General features: G+C 42.4%; 1 protein-coding gene across 10 annotated transcripts in view; it reads left to right on the top strand.

Annotated features, from left to right (window-relative positions):
• Window positions 1-18,134, top strand: part of Rbms3 (RNA binding motif single stranded interacting protein 3) — a 1,312,983-nt gene that overhangs the window by 635,713 nt on the left and 659,136 nt on the right. The gene's annotated exons all lie outside the window — the stretch shown is intronic.

Below are 18,134 nucleotides of genomic sequence, written 5' to 3'. Positions count from 1 at the left end.
AACTGAGCAGGGGGCAGTGCCCACCCTGAACTTTTTATCCTGCAGTTAAGACATGAAAGATGTGAGATGAGAGATCCATGCTCTAATCTGTCAATTCGATTGGGCTTGATTATTTTTGGGGGTGGGGGGGTGTGAGGGGGTACCATGCCGGATACTCTCTTCGTAATGAATTAACCAGACCCCTCCATCTTCTTAGTAACTCCACATGTGAGAGCAAGCAGGGCACGGCTGAGCAGTGTACGCTGTCACTGGGTTCTCTGGCATAATCAGGGTTTGGTAATTCACGCTAAGGTTACCTCCCATTTACTCTGTCTCATCAGACAATGCCCATTTGGACAACAGCCTCTCAGGATTGCATTAAAGGCTGGTGTTTCTTTTTCCATTTTTTTTTCTCCTTTGCCGATTGCTCTATGCTATGCCCTACCCCTCCAAGGTCGACTCACTTTGCTTTCTGCCTTTGTGCCCACTTAGTTTGGGCATCTGCTGCTTAAATAGACCAGCCCTCCTGCCTGGTGCCCTGAGTATTAACTCCTTGGGCAACTTGGTAGACAGCACTGGCTGCCTACTACTTTAAAGAAGTGGTCAGGCGGGTTTAAAAAAGAAAAAGCATACCCACGGTCCTTTCTCTCCGCAAAGAGACAAAAGCAATAAGCTCCGGGGTTGCCTGAAAAATATCAAACATTCCAAACCTTTTACTCATTTGGCTAAATTTTTCCAAATGTTTCCCCAAATCGTGCTTTGTGCTGGTTCTGGTTTTCTGGTGCCATTACAGCCACAAGAGAAACTTTTGATTGAAGTTTGAGTGAAATAGTTGGGGTTTTTGTTTTGGTTTTCTCCTAGATTGCCTTTAATGTAGTATTGCTAACGGAATAATGAATGCTGGGGAGAGTTAAAGATACAGGGTGCTGGATGAGTGAGCCACTGTAGGAAAGGGAGGGATGAAGGGAAGGAGGGAGACAGGGAGGGAGACAGGGAGGAAGAAAAAGACAGAGAGAGAGAGAGACAGAGAGAGAGAGAGAGAGGCAGAGGCAGAGACAGAAATGGGAGTGAGGAAAGACTGCAGTAGTGATTTGACCTGTTTTGCCTGAAAGAAAACTGAGAGGTTTATCAAGTCTGTTTGGGGGCCTGTGCAGCGTTAGTGCCCCATGGACCCTGACAGAGGCTCTGGGTCTTGTTACTTTCGAGCCAGCCAAAGCCATCAGTGTCTGCCACATTTTTAAGAAGTTAGCTCACTTAAGGCATCTTAAGCTGATATTTGGGTAATCAGATCAGGGCCAGGAGGGAATGGATGTGAAATCAGCTACTTGGTTTTTCATGGTAGCTCATCTTGATGGTTGCATCATAGAATATCAGTGGTTGTCATGGATTGTTTTGGTGCCTCTGGAATGACAGACATTAATGACATCCCAGGGAACTAGAGATGTGAAAGGTTGGATTCTGATGAAGTATCGGTGTGTTGTTCTTTCTGAGCATGTGGGGACTTTCTGTCAGACTTTATCAGATGCAAGGAAGCCTGTCCCAGAGCATGGAGGGCAGCAGAATTCAGTTTCCACAGAACGTTTGCCCCTTTCCTACCTACCTATCTCAGAACGGCATTCATAACCAGCTACAAGGGAGGGTGTTAGCTTTACATTTATTTGGTGAGCTTCGATGAAACTCATGGAAGCCCACTGTTCCAGCATTGACGTCCAGTTGCCGCTTAAGTTGCTGTCACAGCCAATGGAAACCATGCCCACATATAAGGAAAACTTATATTTGATAGAAATGGAATCCTATGGTTGATCAAAGTCACATCCCAGGGACATCAGACCTTCAAGGGTTGTTTAAAGTCAAGTGTTTTTCCTTCCTAATATGCAAGAGGTGTGGGTGGCTGGGGCAGGGGAGGTGGGATTTTCTTGGACTTTTTAAAGAATGAAAAACAGTGTTTAGCATCATTTTTAGAAAACCTAAAGCAAACATAAACAAACCCCTGGACTCTTACTTTGTACTTAATTAGTGAGATGCTGGACACAAGTTCTAATTGGTTGTGTGAAAACAACATGAATTTAGTACTCTAACAATCTAAAAATGGAGGCACAGGCCTTCCACTTCCTCAGATGCACGCTATAGTTCGGGATGGTGATACTTTCCCGAGTTCTTTCTTCCTGTAACGTTCTGCTTCCTTTCATTAAACAAAACTAGAAATCAGCTGTTTCTGTTTCATCTCATTTTCCAGATGCTTAAAATGCTTTATAGGAGACAAAACGAACATGCAGCCTAAATAAGAGAGTAACTGTTACAAGGACTTAACTGCACACCATGACATGTATTTAAATGACATGGGCACTTGGCCCTTGACTGGAGCTCTGGTGCTGGGTTATGTTCATATCTCTAAGTATTCTGGCTCTATGATCTTTTGGATATATATATATATATATATATATCTCCAAAAAGATAATCTGAAGGAGGGGCATTGCTTTTGGTCACAGTAGAATAAAAAAAAAACCTACCTAACAACATGCTATAATATTTAAACACATGAAGTGGCTTGCTTTTTAAAAAGTTTTTTCACAGTAAGCTGCTGCTTGGATGGATATGAAGGCCAATCTGTAGCTCTAGAGAAAAGCAATCTGAAAACAGTACGTTATCTTCCTGGCAAAATACAAAATGGCATTGGACTCTTGCAACCCCATGTTGGGTAGGGGTGTTTCTTAACGACAAAAACAACAACAATTACCAAACAGTCAATAAATCAGTTGAAAACAGAAAGCCATGTGCTTGTTCACTGTTTGCTGAACTGGTATTCCTGGGGTTGAGAAAGGGATCTTCTCTCCTAGGTAGCATTTGGAAAACTTTAATCATTTTCCTCAAACTTCAGAAAGAGCCCCCAGCTGATGTCTTCTTTCTTGCTTTTACATAACCTTCCAGGCTCACAGTCGTCTCCACCAGCCCAGCAAGCAGGACTGTGTTCCCCTCTCTGGCCATTTGGTTTCCCCTAGAACTTCTTAAAAAGGGGTTGAGGCTAGTAGACCTTTCCTGGGTTCCTCTGGCTAGAGGCACTCAGATGACATTCAGGGCAGGAACAGGAGTGAGGGTGAGTCTCACCCACTGTGTATTGACTTCATCTCTCATCATTGACAGCCCAGCCTGCTGCCTCCCACAAAGAGTCTAGCTTCGGTTATGTCATAGAAATGGGGTGTGCCTTAGAAAGAGCCTATACCTAAAACAGGAGGGAAGAGGGGTGGGCAAAGGAAAGGGGCTTCTAGCGAGCAAAGGGACGCTCAAACCTGTGGACGTTCAGATTCTTCAAAAGCAAAATCACTCCTCATACAGTTGTCATGCAGGCACAGGAACACAAGCCTCCAGGAGAGAGGGAGGGAGGCTGGGATTTCTTCCTGCTTCCTGCCTGGGCTTTACACTGATAGCTAGTCTTTGGTAACCTGCCAGTTGTTTGAAAACAGCCCTGAAAACTCCTAAGTTCTGTTTTCCTTTGAAAGCTTGAAACATACAAAACTGGTTTTCTATTGAAAACAAAAAACAAAAACAAACCAAAAAAGAAAACTTTCAACCATAGAATATTTAGCTACAATTCCAAATATTTTCCTTTGCTTAGGGGTGGGGATGAAGGGCAGCCCGGGAATGTGATAAATCTTGTTTGACTTATTTTTAAGTGTACAGAATTTTAATTTGTTTTAACTAAGAGAGAGAGAGAAAGAAATAGCCACAAGGATTTACTTCCTGCATTCAGTTCTCCACTCCTGTAGATCTTTCGGCTCAGTGGAGGTGGGTGCAGCCTGGTGCAGGTCTTTTCTAGATAATGTAGTTTTATCTCCTTAAACTGTCTTCTTCAACAGAGGTCAGATTGTTCCCGAACTTCTTCTTTTCTCTGGACTCAGAGCTTAAAGGAAGTGCCCGTAGGTTCTCCTGAAGCATCCCTCTTTCCTCTTCTCCCCATTTACAAAAGAAACTGAATTACGCAATAGAAGAACTTTCTACCGGAGGGAATAATCTCTGTTTTGGAGCTGGGGACAGGGACACTTTTCAGGAAGGGACACAAAAGGAGGGGGTGCAAGTTCATTCTGGGTCTTTTTGGCTTCAGGAATTCTAGAAGGCTTCATTTTGTTTTACTGTGATTTTTCACCAGTCTCCTTTGATATTATTATCAGTACTTTGGTGGAGAGAGGTTCGTCCATGAGGGTGTTCCTGTTGGATTTGAAGAACCTAAGTCTTTTCTTTGAAAAGAAACTCTGTGTGTGTGTGTGTGTGTGTGTGTGTGTGTGTGTGTGCATGTGGAACTTTTTATCCAGTGTAAATGGTGGCTGTTTGTCCGCCTTTGGCTTCAAGTACTAGCTTGAGATTGTTTTGTAACAGTCTCATACAGCACAGCTGTATGTGATTAGCTGCTGTAATAGCCAAAGCATTCGAGAGAGGACGTTTTTTATGCTATAGTTGTTGCAAAGCCAGAGTGCAGATGGGCCCCTGCGAGAGCAACAGGGAGTGGGGCTGTGAGCTGCACCGCGTCTTCAGGATGTGTGTTGCTATTTTTTGCAGTGGTGGGAAAACATTGAACTGTTTTGGCTGTGCTTGAAAAAAATATGTTTTCTTGAAATGGAAACAGATGAATACTAACAATTGGTTTTTTTTAAAAAAATATATGCCTGTGTGTGCCCTAGTGTGGCACATTTAATTAGAAGACATACACCTACTTAATGAGAATGACAGACATGCAAAAGCAAGTCTCAGTGACTCTCCAAACACAAATTCAGAAGCAAATTTCACATTTCTTCTTGATATTATGATTAATATGTTCATAACTTTCTTCTGAATTTTTTGAATACTTTAATCTTTGGAATTCTTGTCAGAAAACCTTCATGGCATTTACCTCTAAAAGAAAATTGTATATTGATAAGGTTTAATTCTTCAGAGATAACAAAATGGGAAAGAGTGTATTTGTTTTGAAAGATAATGGGAAATATAATGTATGGTTTTGCAGGACTACAGCATTTCCATTGATGATGTTAAAAGTTAGAAAACGACACACAAGGCCATGTGCTTTGCCTCTGTTCCTGCGCTGATGATATTCTAGAGAAGAGTCTGGGGTCTGTGGGCATTTGCTGTATTATTTATATGATTATGGTATTTTGGGGTAGCGTTGGTTCCCTAGAGGTTGCAGGTCTGTAGGATTAATAACGCTAACACAGCAGGCTGGAACGATGCCTCAGTGTACAAGACTGTCAATCCACGTTCGAATCCCCAGAGTCCTTGAAAATGCTGGCTGCAGGAGCAAATGTCTGTAATCCCAGTGTTCCTAAGCCAGAGAAGAGACATGAAGACAGCTAACCCTTTAGGAGCTTCCAGGCCAGCTAGCCTAACCAATGCTGTGGCAGAGAGATCCAGTCTTGGAAGAGGTAGAAGGGGAGGAGGGGTTCCCACGGTTGTTGTCCTCTGAGCTCCATGGTCCCACCTACGGTCTCACTCTCACACACAAGTCATAATAAAAAACCTACATACAATATATAATAATTAATACATAATAAACTATAATATATAATTGGAGGATGTATGGTTAGTGACTATTTTCAGGGCCCCTCGAAGTGTCTATGGAATTGGCTATTTGGTTTCAGATTTTAGACTTTGGCCATTCAAAAAGAAAAGAAAAGGAAAGAAAAGAAAAGGAAAGAAAACAAACAAACAAACAAACAAACACACCAGGAGGCATGGTCAGAGGTGAGCTGACTTGGTTTCTTCTAAGTTTCCTTTCAGGCTGATATCCATAGCCAATTTGCACACCAAGATTTTTTTTGTTTTCTTATTTTCCATTCATGTCTATGACTCATTAAACACATACTGTTTAGAGTCGGATATATGAATATAGCTCTGCAGTGTGCTATTTCAACCTCCCATACATACCAGTTATGACGAGGATGGGTGTACAAGAAGTGGTTCTTCTATCCATTGGGCATGCTCAGTTCTACCTGCTGCGGCATTGGTCCATTGGCCAGTTTCATTCACCCTGACCCCTGCCCACTTTAACATTGGGAAATCCTCTTTGTAGACAGCTGGGAATTGTTTGGTGCCCTGCTGGCCTTGGGAGGTGACCTGCATTTGGTGCTTTTCAGGAATTTTTGTTTGATTCTTTGATGCTTTCCTCAGAGCAGTCAAATGCTGCGTTGCAGGGTATAGGAGCTTGACAAATATAGCTGTGCCCTTCACATCTGAATCCCAAACACTGAGAGGAACCCATCCATCACTCGGGAGTGGGTGGAGAGGGGTGGGACAAAATGACAGGCATCATTTAATCATCCCCATGATGGCTGTTTCTGTGGTGGTTAACGTTCTCTCTTCTGAGTGGATTGAGTTCATGCTTATCCAGGACCTGGCAGTGAGCATGATGTCTTCCACTCCGAAGCTTCCAGCCCATAAGGTGGAGGAGGAGCAGACGTGCGTATGGACAAGCTTGGAAAAAGAGCTGAACTGCCTAACAACATACTAAATACCCTTCATTCATGAATGGATGTGGGCGGGCGCTAAAGTGAGTAGAGGAACAACCATCAAGAGATGAGATTATATTGAGAATGGAGTTTGTAAAATGTGCAAATTCCCAAGTCTAATAGGAGCCCTGGAAACATGATCAAAATACTACAGTTACTTAGAACATAATATTATAAGGGGGACAGTAAATCCTCAAAGACATATAAACCCAGTGAGTTACATTTGAGAATCCTCTCTGGAAATTGCTTTTCTTGTCCTTGTTGGAGACCATTCCTCTTTCCCACCTCAATTTCCACTAAGCTGAATTCATAAGATGAAATACCATAGAGTGACCCATTTTGAATAATTTGCCTTTTAATCTTTGGCAGCCATGTGTTGGTTTTGTATGATTTAGCACATGAGTTGTCATTTTTCTTTTTATGATTACATGCTTGTGTTCAGAGCAGGAGGGAGGGGACACAGCCATTAGGGGAAGGCCTTTGCTTCTGTCCACGACCTGGCCTATCTACGACCTGGCCTATCTACCTGCTGCGAGACTTGACTTTCCTTTCATAGTGCAGAATTAACACACTGGCACTTTGGCTGGCAGGCAGGATGGCTCAGACTCTAGAGGGGCTGTGCAAGCCTGGCTACCTGAGTTGAGTGTCCAGATCCCACAGCGGAAAGGAGGGAAAGGAACCCCCAGAGTTGTCCTTTGATCTACCTCCACTCAGATGCTATGGTGTTACACACACCTGCACTTGTGTATACAATGCAAACAGACAGACGGTAATTATTAACAATACGAAGTGATTTTCTTGCTTCCCTCACAGTGCTGGCTGTGAGTGGTCCTTCGCTCATCTTACTTTGGCTGACTATTTCTATACTGGAGATTGATCAGTTGTGGAGTTCAGCGAGGATTGTCGAGATCCCATCTTCCCATTTTTAAAAAGACGTGTCTATTTTTCTTATGTGAAGATGTGGGATCCTGAGTGAGTCTGTGTGCAAGACATGCATTCCTTAAGCAGAGGGTGAGAGATTCCCAGAACTGGACTTGCAGATGGTTGTGAGCAGGTACATGATGATGGGTCCTCTTCCGGAGCAGCTCTTACCTCTGAGCTCCTTCCAGTACCCAGCTTACTATTTTAACATGACTATTTGCTTTCTACTCGACTCAATCAGTTTTACTGACTAAGGACAATTCAGCATGGAAGAAAATGGAAAACATAGTGGTAGCTACATGAGTATTTTAAACCAGATGTACCATTTTAGGTGATTTTTATGTCATATTTGATGGATTTGCTGATGTGTGTAAACTCTTATGTTGCCAGACTTTATTTAGCACCTGAGTAGACAATAGCATCCTGAATGTGACTTAAGCCAGTGTATTTAAATTTGATCAAATTCCTTTTTCAATCATCAGATAACTTTGAGCGGATGAATCTGGAGGAATGAGTATGAAGTTTGGGCAGGTTTGAGGCATATCATTTTCTGAAAATTCAGTTCATTTACTGTATTGATTTAAAATATCAAAAAGATCCTTTTCTGGAAAACCTGCCCTTACAAGCCCTCATATGATGTTAACTATTAATTTTGATATCTAATTTCTTTAGAATAAGAAAACATCTTTTCTTTGATTTGTAGCTTGTTCTTTGAGAGTTAAGCCAATCCACTGTTGATTTTGTTCTAGACTTTTGTCCCCTGGTTTCTTGTCTGATGCAAGGCACACCAGTTCCTGCTTCTTTCTTAGCTGTAGAATAGTGCATTTTTAATATAAACTGTGGAATTCTGAAAAAAATTCTAGTAGTATACTTCAACATTGAAAGAGATTTTGAAACTCGTTGCTTCAAGCAATCCTACCTGGTCTATGCATTCTTGTACATTTGAGCTCCCCTTTTGAGTACTGTATTCTTGCAAAGTTTAGAAAAACAAGTTATGGGCAAACTGCTTTGAGGCATCAAGATTATCACACTAAATGGGATGATAAATAGAACTCAACAAGGTTTATGCTTGATAAATAGAAGTCAACAAGTTTCACGCTTGATTTACAGTTCCATTTTAGGAGTTTAGGAGTTTTTTGTGTGACACTATCTTGTGGGTGGCCTCCGTAGGCTTAGGTTTTTCTCTAAACCTATTTTATTTAGAGTTCTTGATTCTCACTTCATTCTCCCTTCTAGCTCACTGCCCAGAGGTAGGGGAAATGAAGGTTTATAGGACGAGGATGTTGTGGACCTATTAAGAAGTAGTTCTTTGGGTCAATTCCATTCTTTATTGTCAGGGTACCAGCAGTTCAGTCCAATAGCAAACACCAAAAGCAAATCAGTAGCAGTGGCTTAAGCCAGCAGAAACCACAAGGCTCTGCCAAATCAATATGAGTCAATGAAAGTGGCAAGAATCAGCCGGAACACCACAAGAAGTTTCTCTCTACAAAGTGAAGACCAATGAAGAAGTAAGACCAGCAAAGCATTGCAGGGTCAGAAAACCCAGAGAACAGCAGGGAAGTGTTGTGTGGCATTGCCATGCAAAAAAGACCTCTCCATGTTGGTGTGGTTCCATTTATACTCCTTCCTAATATCATGTGCCCTCTCAAGCAGCTACTCCAGAAAAACATCCCATGCTCTCTCATGGATCTATTTCACCAAAGAATCCTTTCACAAGACAGCTTCCAGAGAAACATCACGTGACACAACAGAATTTCCAAAGAAACCAAACGCTTCCACTCCAGGCCTTAGCTTCCATTTGCTGTGGTCTTTGACCTTTCAAGAGGTCTCTATTGAAAAATGTCACTGACAGTCTTTGGTTGACCAAACTGGACACATTGGATTGACCTCTGTCAGTGAGAAACAGCTGCAAGGTCCAGGTCTTAGGGCCAAGTTCACCAAACTCAATTTTGTTTGTTGGAGTTGTCTGTCGGAGACAGATCTGATTGGAGCTGAGTTTCCTCAGGCTGCCAGCTTGCAGTACCAATAGGAGGCCAACCAATGCCATTATATGTCTGTTACTGGGTGATATTTCTATGTTCTTCCCAAAGTAGCATAGTGTGTCAGCATTGCCAGTTGCTTCTGCTCCAATAGTTTCCATGGTTTCTGCAGCTTGGGGAAGTTCTCTTGATATGCAGAATCCATGTGCCTCCTAAAGAACATGTGTCTCCATGTGTGCACATTTCAACCACATCCATCATTGCTTTCACAGAGTAGCCAAGGCCGCCCAGAGAGTCTGTCTCTGTGCTGCTTCTACAACACCAAGAAGACTGCTTCCTCCCATTCTTCAGAGAGCTTCCATTCATTCTTGTTTTTTTTAAGCAAGAGGGAGTTGGTCTTGTTCTGCACCAATTCACAATCTTCCCTTCTCAGCCTCCTGTGGTAGAGTGATGAGATTTTCGGGTCATATCACCTTGTCCATTCATTTTCAGCATTTTATCTCAATACCTACTAACCCATCTTGTAGGCTCAGAGCTGCTCTTTTAAACAGGATCTTAAGCTACACATCAAACTTCATTTGAAGGTTCAATGAACCATCTTTTAAAATCTCTTCCATATACAGAATACAAGCATACACTCCTAAAACAGTCACAGGCATATTTTGGTGCCTCTGACTTTCTCTGTAGCTGTATGATGACAGAAATGGAGAGGGGCAAAGCATTCCTAGGGAGTCACAGATCTGTTTCCTTTGGACCATGGGTTGAATGTATTCCCTCTGACCACGGGTGACTCACAGGGACAGCTCTTACCAAACTGACAGGGATTGATATTTTTTCAGTTTTTGTCACAAAGAAATGTATCTTCTTGTGCTTTGAGACACACTGTCAGCATGTCACAAAAGCAATGTATCTGCTTTCTTCCCTCTGTTACTCTCAATAACATCTTTCCAGAATCTTACTGATTGATTTGTTCTAATTAACCCCTAATGATTTCATAACACGTATTTGTCTCGTGGAGAGCAGTGATCTTCAGTGCACTTTGTCATATGGCTGCCAAACATGACAGAACAGAACAGTTTGACAGATTCTCCTTAAGGGGTGGATCATGGGAAAACAAGCAAAAGGGACATGGGAAATTAAGAGGGGAAGAAGACCAGGTCTTTGTCTCCTCTAACTTTTCTTGGAGTAGGTGACTGGATTCCTTTCCAAACGCAATCAAGAAGAGCTGCTTGGCAAGGGGAGGCCATTTATGAGTAGGAGGCCATCTTGGGGCAAAACTTGAACTATATGGAAGTCAAGGAGCTAAGGTTTTTGGTGTCTTGAGGGGAAAGCAGTCAAGTTGGTGTGGACAGTTGATGATCTGTTTCGTTTTGCAATATGCTGCAGAGTTTGGCAATGTCTGTCATTCTTGACACATACATACACACACACACACACACACACACATACACACACACACACAGAGAGAGAGAGAGAGAGAGAGAGAGAGACAGAGACAGAGACAGAGACAGAGAGACAGAGAGAGATAGACACACAGACCAAGAGAAAGTCATAGGATAATGTCACATATTCATGCTCAGGGGGCAGCCATCTTGTTTTTGTTGTGACCGGGACTTTCACCAGACCTGGAATTTGCCAGGTAGGCTAGGCTGGCTGGTTAGGGAGCCCCAGAGATCCACCTGACTCTGTATCTGAAGCACAGTGATGAGCTCCCAGCTCCTTGTCTGGCGTCTGGTGACCGAATCAGATCCTCATGTCTGTGAGACAAGCGCCTTGTGCTTGAGCCAACTCCCCAGACCTCTGCTAATGATGCTTGTTGTTTCGATAGTCTCCTTCCCAGTTCACAAGTACGTCCTATCTAAAGGTCTTCCTGGAACTTTGGTTTAGAAAAAAGAATGATTTCCAGAAGGAATCATTTTTTCCAACCTCTCTGGGCAGTTAGTTGTGTGTGTAAATTCGTCATGCCAATCTATATGTGTCCTGTAGTATAATTTTGAACAATGTTGTTTTGTATAGAACAGAGGACAAAACGGTGGTGTAACATGTGCAAACCGTGAGCTCTGCAGAGTGATATTTAAACACTAATAATGAGTCCCGAGACTCAATAGCCAGGCCAACGGAGGATCTGTAAATAATGGTGTCCGATGGACTTTGTTAGCCTAAGGATACCTTATATGGGTGGAGCCTGGGGAGAGGGTTTCCAGATCTCAGTAGGTCCCAGAAAGGCTGGCTGGTAGTTTTACTGTTTCCATTCTTTCCTTTCTGCTGTGGTCTCTGGATGGTCGGCACACATCGTGACCTCCCTGTCCTGCTGTCCTGTGTCTGTCCTGACTTGCTTGATTGCTTTCCTTGGCTTGCTTATTTATTTATTTATTTATTTATTTATTTATTTATTTATTTATTTATTTATGATTCTCCAGCTTAGCTTCTATTCCTTCCCTCCCTCCCTCCCTCCCTCCCTCCCTCCCTCCCTCCCTCCCTCCCTCCCTCCCTCCATTTCTCCCGTAATTCAGGTTTTGAGATGGATTTATCTTCTTTGACTCTTTGCCTCTTGCTCTGAAAACCTTCCATCTTTTCACCTTTGAGCTTTTGGGTCCTTCCTCTAGTGTCTTTAGTTGGCTGTTTGCATTTGTTTGTGTGCCTTTCCCATTCATTTTCCCTAGATGGAATGGAGTTGGTGTTGACTTTCTCCTGTTAGTGCTCAGTGGTAAATTTTCTCTGCGTTTTTGAACACGACTGAGCTACTTATGTCTTGATACATTTACGGTAGAGGGATACTCAGATTTATTTCCTGGTTAGTCTCATGATACTCTTTCAGCTCGGATCACGAGTTTTGGTATTTGAACACCTCTGTAGGATCTAATGTAATCCCTATGTAGACTAATAATATTCTAGTGGTGGGTTTTAAGAATGAATTAAACCATCTTCTCCCATGCGTCTCCTATGTCCTACAGACCTATCCCAATGGTATTGTAGTTTTTCAGAATTTTGAAGAATTCACAATTCTGTAAAATATAAATGACTTCCATATATGATTAAGTAACTAAGAGGATATGAATGTGTACCTAAATTGATGAGTCTGCTGAGACACTCAGTGGGTAAGACACATGCCATCAAGCATTACCTACGTTCAGTCCCTGGAACCTACATGGCGGACCCAGATAGTGGAGTCCTGAGAATCTCCTCTCATTCCCTCAGGCATGCCATGGCAGACACAGAGATACAGATGCACACACACACTCACACAGTATGTGTAAAGATGCGATTAAATAACAAGAGACAGTGTCAAATGGCATCCTAGAGAATTAGAGAGCTTTTCTGCACTTAGGAATACATGAGAACATCGGCCTAGAATACCATAGGATTGTATGAAAACAGTAACCTCAATTGAAATTTTCATCTTGAGTTGGACTTCTTTTGTATTTCTACCCCAGGAAGAACCCCAGAGGTTTTGTTTATAGTGTTTTTTTTAATGTATCAGATTTTAATTACATTGCTATTGTTAATACTTATAGAAAACAAAGTTTCTATCTTCATAATTTGTAAACATTTAGGGAGGATTTCTATTACAAAATCATGCATTGAGCCATCCAAGCCCCACCATGGAGAACCTAAGAATCTCTCAACACAGCGCTAGATCACTAGAGAACTCTGCACCAACCAATACTGATAGGTAGATACACTCTTCTCACCCCCTTATCCTTCCCTCTCCTCCTCTCTCCTGGCCCCTCCCTCTCCATCTTCCCACACCCCTCTCTTTCTCCCTCTTCTCTCCTCCTTTCTTTCTCCCTCCCTCTTTCTGGCACCTCGTTCCTTATCCCAGTCTGGCCTGACGCTCTGGGTAACCTAAGCTGACCTTGAGTTCATGAAATCCTTCTTCCCCTGCTTCCTGCATGTTGAGATTTCAGGGCTGAGACATCACGCCTGGCTCTTCAACAGTATCCTCTGAGTTAGAGCATATTTATTTCCGGATCTATAGTAGGTGCGTCCCCATCGAAGGTATTGTTCCCTCATGTTTCCCCAGTGATGGACATTTGGCCCATGCACAGCATGTCATTCGTGTTTATGTTTCTTAAGGTCAGCATCATGGCTTTTATTATGTTTGCACCACAAGTTACAGACACGAAGCTCATTGGTCAAGATGATTTTCTGCCACTATTTGGTCACTGTGGATTATGCTGCATTGTAAATAGCCAATTACTGAATATTAAGTTGGCGCGCTTCTGATCACTTTAGCTTCCTTTAAAGCGTTGATGAGCTTCTTATGTGGCTGCTTGGATTCCTAACAGCTCACGATTCTGTGGGTGGCGTGACTCTGCCGCCTCTCTGTGAAGTATATTCTCATATATGACCTCATAACCTCATATGAAGTATATTCTGCTCCTTTAAAATATTTATGTGTGTGTGTGTGTGCGCGCGTGCGTGCATATGTGTGTGTGCATGTGTATGAAGGCCACAAATTGACTCCCAATACCTTCGTCAATCTCTCTTCCCTTTATTCTTTTGAGACAAGGACTCACTGAACCTGGAGCTCACTGACTGACTAGACTGGCTGACCAATGAGCTCTGGAATCTGCTTGTTTCTATCAGCACCGGTTAGAATTACAGATGTGAGCCTCCATGACCAGCGTCCTAGGTGGATGCTGAGGATACGAGCTTGGGTCCTCATGCCATGCCCATTCACTCATAAACTGAACCATCTCCCAACCCTGTTCTCCCTCATGAGGGGAGAAAATGGCTATCTTAAGTGAGTTTGGATTGAAAGGGAGCCCTCAACCTTGGCCAAAGAAGAATGGGGCATTTCTTCTTGACATCCCCTTAGAATCTAGCAAATAAAAATGTTGGTATTGCGCAGTATACTGTATCAACTGAGTTTCAGAACAAACGTATTAGCAGGGTCTGGATGAGTTTAATAACTGAGAATAAAAATAGTTTATTTACTGTGTATGCTCATCTTGGAGGCCCAGTGTCTGGGTTTGCAACATACTTTAGTGTTGTGACCCCCAGATTTCATTTCCCTATTTATATTTCACATTTCTCCTGTCCAAAGAATGCTTTGCATATCTGATAAGAATGTCTTTGGGGTCAGCGTGAGACTAATAGTCCTTTGTTTCCAAGTTCCACAAAGAATACAAATACACGGGCGTCCGAGGAAGGTGAAACATGGGGTACGAGCAGTTTTCTCCAGGAGATGGCTATTGTTGATTGTCATTGTTGCGCGGAGGAAGGCAGCAGAAAGGCTGGGATTGACTTGATGCCTGGCCACAGTGCAGCAGAAGGCTTTCTGCTGGCTCAGATCAATGTCTTCCTTGAAATGCATCTCCACTCTTCTGCTTGTCTCTACGTATCCTGCTCTCCAGTCAGCAACACTGAGATCTTGCTTGGATGTGCTGTCTCTAATCCTCCTATTTCTTACGTGAAATGTTGGTATTGCTGTTTTGTTTTGGAATGCAGCTGAACGATCTCTCTCTCTGTCTCTGTCTCTCTCTGTCTCTCTCTGTCTCTCTCTCTCTGTCTCTCTGTCTCTCTGTCTCTCTGTCTCTCTCTCGGCCCTTTATAGAAAATTCACCCTGCAGTCTAAAATGAATATATTGGGAAATTGTCTGCTTTCTACATTGCTATATTTCACAATACTTGTACTTTTCTCATTGAAGTTTCCGGGATGCCTTTGTCCCCTGGAGGAACTAAATTAGAGGGCGGAAGAGGTGTCATTTTCTTGCAGCTGACTAGAGTGTCAGCTCTTGCTTTCCCAGAGTGAAACCTCATGTTTAGAAATGTCGTGTGTGAGGCCAGTGCCGACTTGGGGTGCAGTGCTGTATTTTAATGAGAATGGTTTTCTAGATCGTGCCTTTCAGCTCCATCGTCAGCTGTCCAGTGTCCCTTCAACTTCCTGGCATTTATTTCTATTGCTAAATGTTAATTCTACCCTCTTGGTAATCCTCCTTTAATTATTGTGGTTACTTACACTTACCAAGCTTTTCAAGCCCATGATTCAAGGGCCATTTCAGAGTTCTTCAAGCTGTGTGATTTCCCAAGTATCCAGTAGCTGCTTAATAACTATTGACCAAATGGCCCTTGGATGTGTAAGTTTTGTTCTGAGTCTGATGCCACTTACTGTTAGATGTTTTTGAACACCTAACCACTAGCTCGCTTCCCTTCTGTCTGTCCTATATGCTCCCATGGGTGAGCACCTTTGCTCTGTTCGTCCTGCCTCAAAGTCCCATGTGCAACATTGGCTGGACACTGTCACATGACCAATATCTATGGAATGAAGAACAGCCTCACTTGGCATAGGCGGCAGGGAGGCTCTTACTGTTGGCAGAATAGAAGGAACATAAGACAGGCATGAGTCTAGGGTAGAGGGGGAGACAGAGTGTATGTAGTAACACACTGAGCTTTGACCTGAATATCACGTGGATAGCCAACAAATGGGAACCGCTGAACAGCCTGAAGACATAAGAAATAATGGAGGTGGCTCTATTAGTAAAGTGCTTGCAAAGACCTGATCTATACCCAGAACCTTTGTAAAAGAAAATGGGCATGCTGGCATGTGCCTGGAATCCCAGTGGTTGGAAACAGAGACAGGAGAATCTGTGAAACTCTCTAGAAAGCTTGGCAAGGCCTGAGCTAGTGAGATATCCTGACTCTAAGAAACCAGGTACTTGAGGAGTAACAACTGAGGCTGTTCTCTGGGCTCCACACATGTGCACACACACATATACACACATGCATATATTACACATACATGCATACACACATCCACACACTCATGCACACACACAGTCACACACTCATGCATGCACTTGCACACACAATCATTTATGCAGTTGCACACACACTCACATGCACAGATACACATACACACACACACAAAGTAATAAAAGTTAGAATAAAAGAATGAACGATGGTTTAACCTTTGTACATGGCACAGCTGAATAGTCTAATTGAAAACCATAGCTATAAATAAAAAGAATAGACATCTTAAATCCTTTCATTTTATTATAAAATTCTTACATTTTTACCAAAAAAAGTTTATAAAATTTTATGTAACAGATAACCTGCTATATGAAAGTAAAAAGTGATGTTGTAAAAATGTTTGCATTATAAATGTCAAACGTTTATAGATGTCACTTTAGAGACAGAATCAGCTTCTACAGTTCAGTGAGGGAGACAGACTAAGGTCAAATAATCAAAAGGACAAAAATCCTTAAGTGAAGAAGTAGAAATAGTTAATAAGTAGTTAAGTAAGTAAACCACCACCATTGATGGTGGTCGGTAAAACTCTAGTAAGATAGGTTTTTACTTAGTAAATCGTTAAAGAGTTAGACATTTTCTAATACCTGGGGTAACTGAAGGTATAGAGAGATAGCTTCCCAGCACCTACTGCCCCCCCCCCCCCACACACACACACACTATCCACTCTTAGAGAGACATTGCTGACTATGTAGATTAGAGTTCTGAGTTTGAATGGATGTATTAGGAATTTTACAAACATTGCCTGATATATGGCAAGTCAATTCTAGATTAACTTTTATTTTTTCAAAAGGGTTAAAATATGACTACCTTCTTACTGCAGTATTGGTTAAACAGGAAAGATCATTAGTGCTACACATTAATCAGAAACTAAAATGAATTATGTTATGTTTTCTATGTGGCCATGAAATGGATGCATGCAGTTATAGCGGCTGACTGAATGCCATGTTACTAAGCTAAGAAAAGGTATAAAGTCGTTTCAGAGCTCCAACCCTCTCTGTGATAGCCCTGTCTGTTCCATGGTAATCTCTGTATGTGTTTGTTTCTTTCTGGAAGACAAAATAAAACCAAACCAAAACAAAACAAAACAAAAAGAAAAACAAGCAAATAAACAGAGGGGTGAGTTTTGTCTGACTCTTGGACTAGCAAGAATTCCTTAAAGTTTTTGAATACAGTGTGACGGACATTGTGGAAACTAGGGGTGACGGCTTGAGCAGAAGCTATGCTCTTGACAGAGTTAGTAGGAGTGAGCTACGGCAGGGTGATTGAAACAGTCTTTGTACCTGAGTGTTTCGAGGTGCAGTGGAGCAGAAAGTTAACCTGTAGGAGATCAAGAGAGACCTAGAAACTCGTATAAGCATAGACAGAAAAGCTCAGAGTGTGTGGGAGTGTGAGCGCTGGCCAGTGTGCACATGACACTCAAGAGTGTGGAAGTGTACACACTAAGACAGAGAGATGTCTTTCAAATAAGCTGATAGTGTCCTGTGGCTTATTTTGTTTGTTTTTGTTTGGATTCTTGTTGTTGTTGTTCTTGGTGGTGATGGTGGTTTTGTTTTTTTTGGCCTGGCTGGTTTTTGCATGTGTGTGCATGTGTGGTATATAAACATTGTGCATGTGTGTGTATACATGTTATCACACATAGGAACACACATGGAGGCAGAGGTTGAATCTGGGTCTCTTCCTTAGTCACTCCCTACCTTAGGTATTGAGGCGGTTGCTCACCTGCTCCCTGAGCTCACAGATTTGACTGGTCTGTTTAGTGTCCCTGTGGGAATCCCTCTGTCTGTGAGCTAACACAGCCAGACAACCAGCGTTGAGATGGGTTGTGGGGACCTGAACTCCAGTCCTCGCACATACATAGCAAGCACTTTCTCCATTGGCCCATCTCTCCAGACCATGTCTATTCTGAGGACAATGGTACACCCAGATGGGAATGTGATTTGACTCTGGTGCCAAAACCAGGGGTTAGTTGTCATCACCATGGAGATGACATTTGAAATGGTGAACATGA

Source organism: Mus caroli, unplaced genomic scaffold (assembly GCF_978045245.1).
Source record: "Mus caroli unplaced genomic scaffold, Mus_caroli_1 scaffold_11, whole genome shotgun sequence".
In the NCBI taxonomy this organism is placed as follows: Eukaryota; Metazoa; Chordata; class Mammalia; order Rodentia; family Muridae; genus Mus; species Mus caroli.
This window is presented reverse-complemented; position numbering and strand designations above follow the sequence as displayed.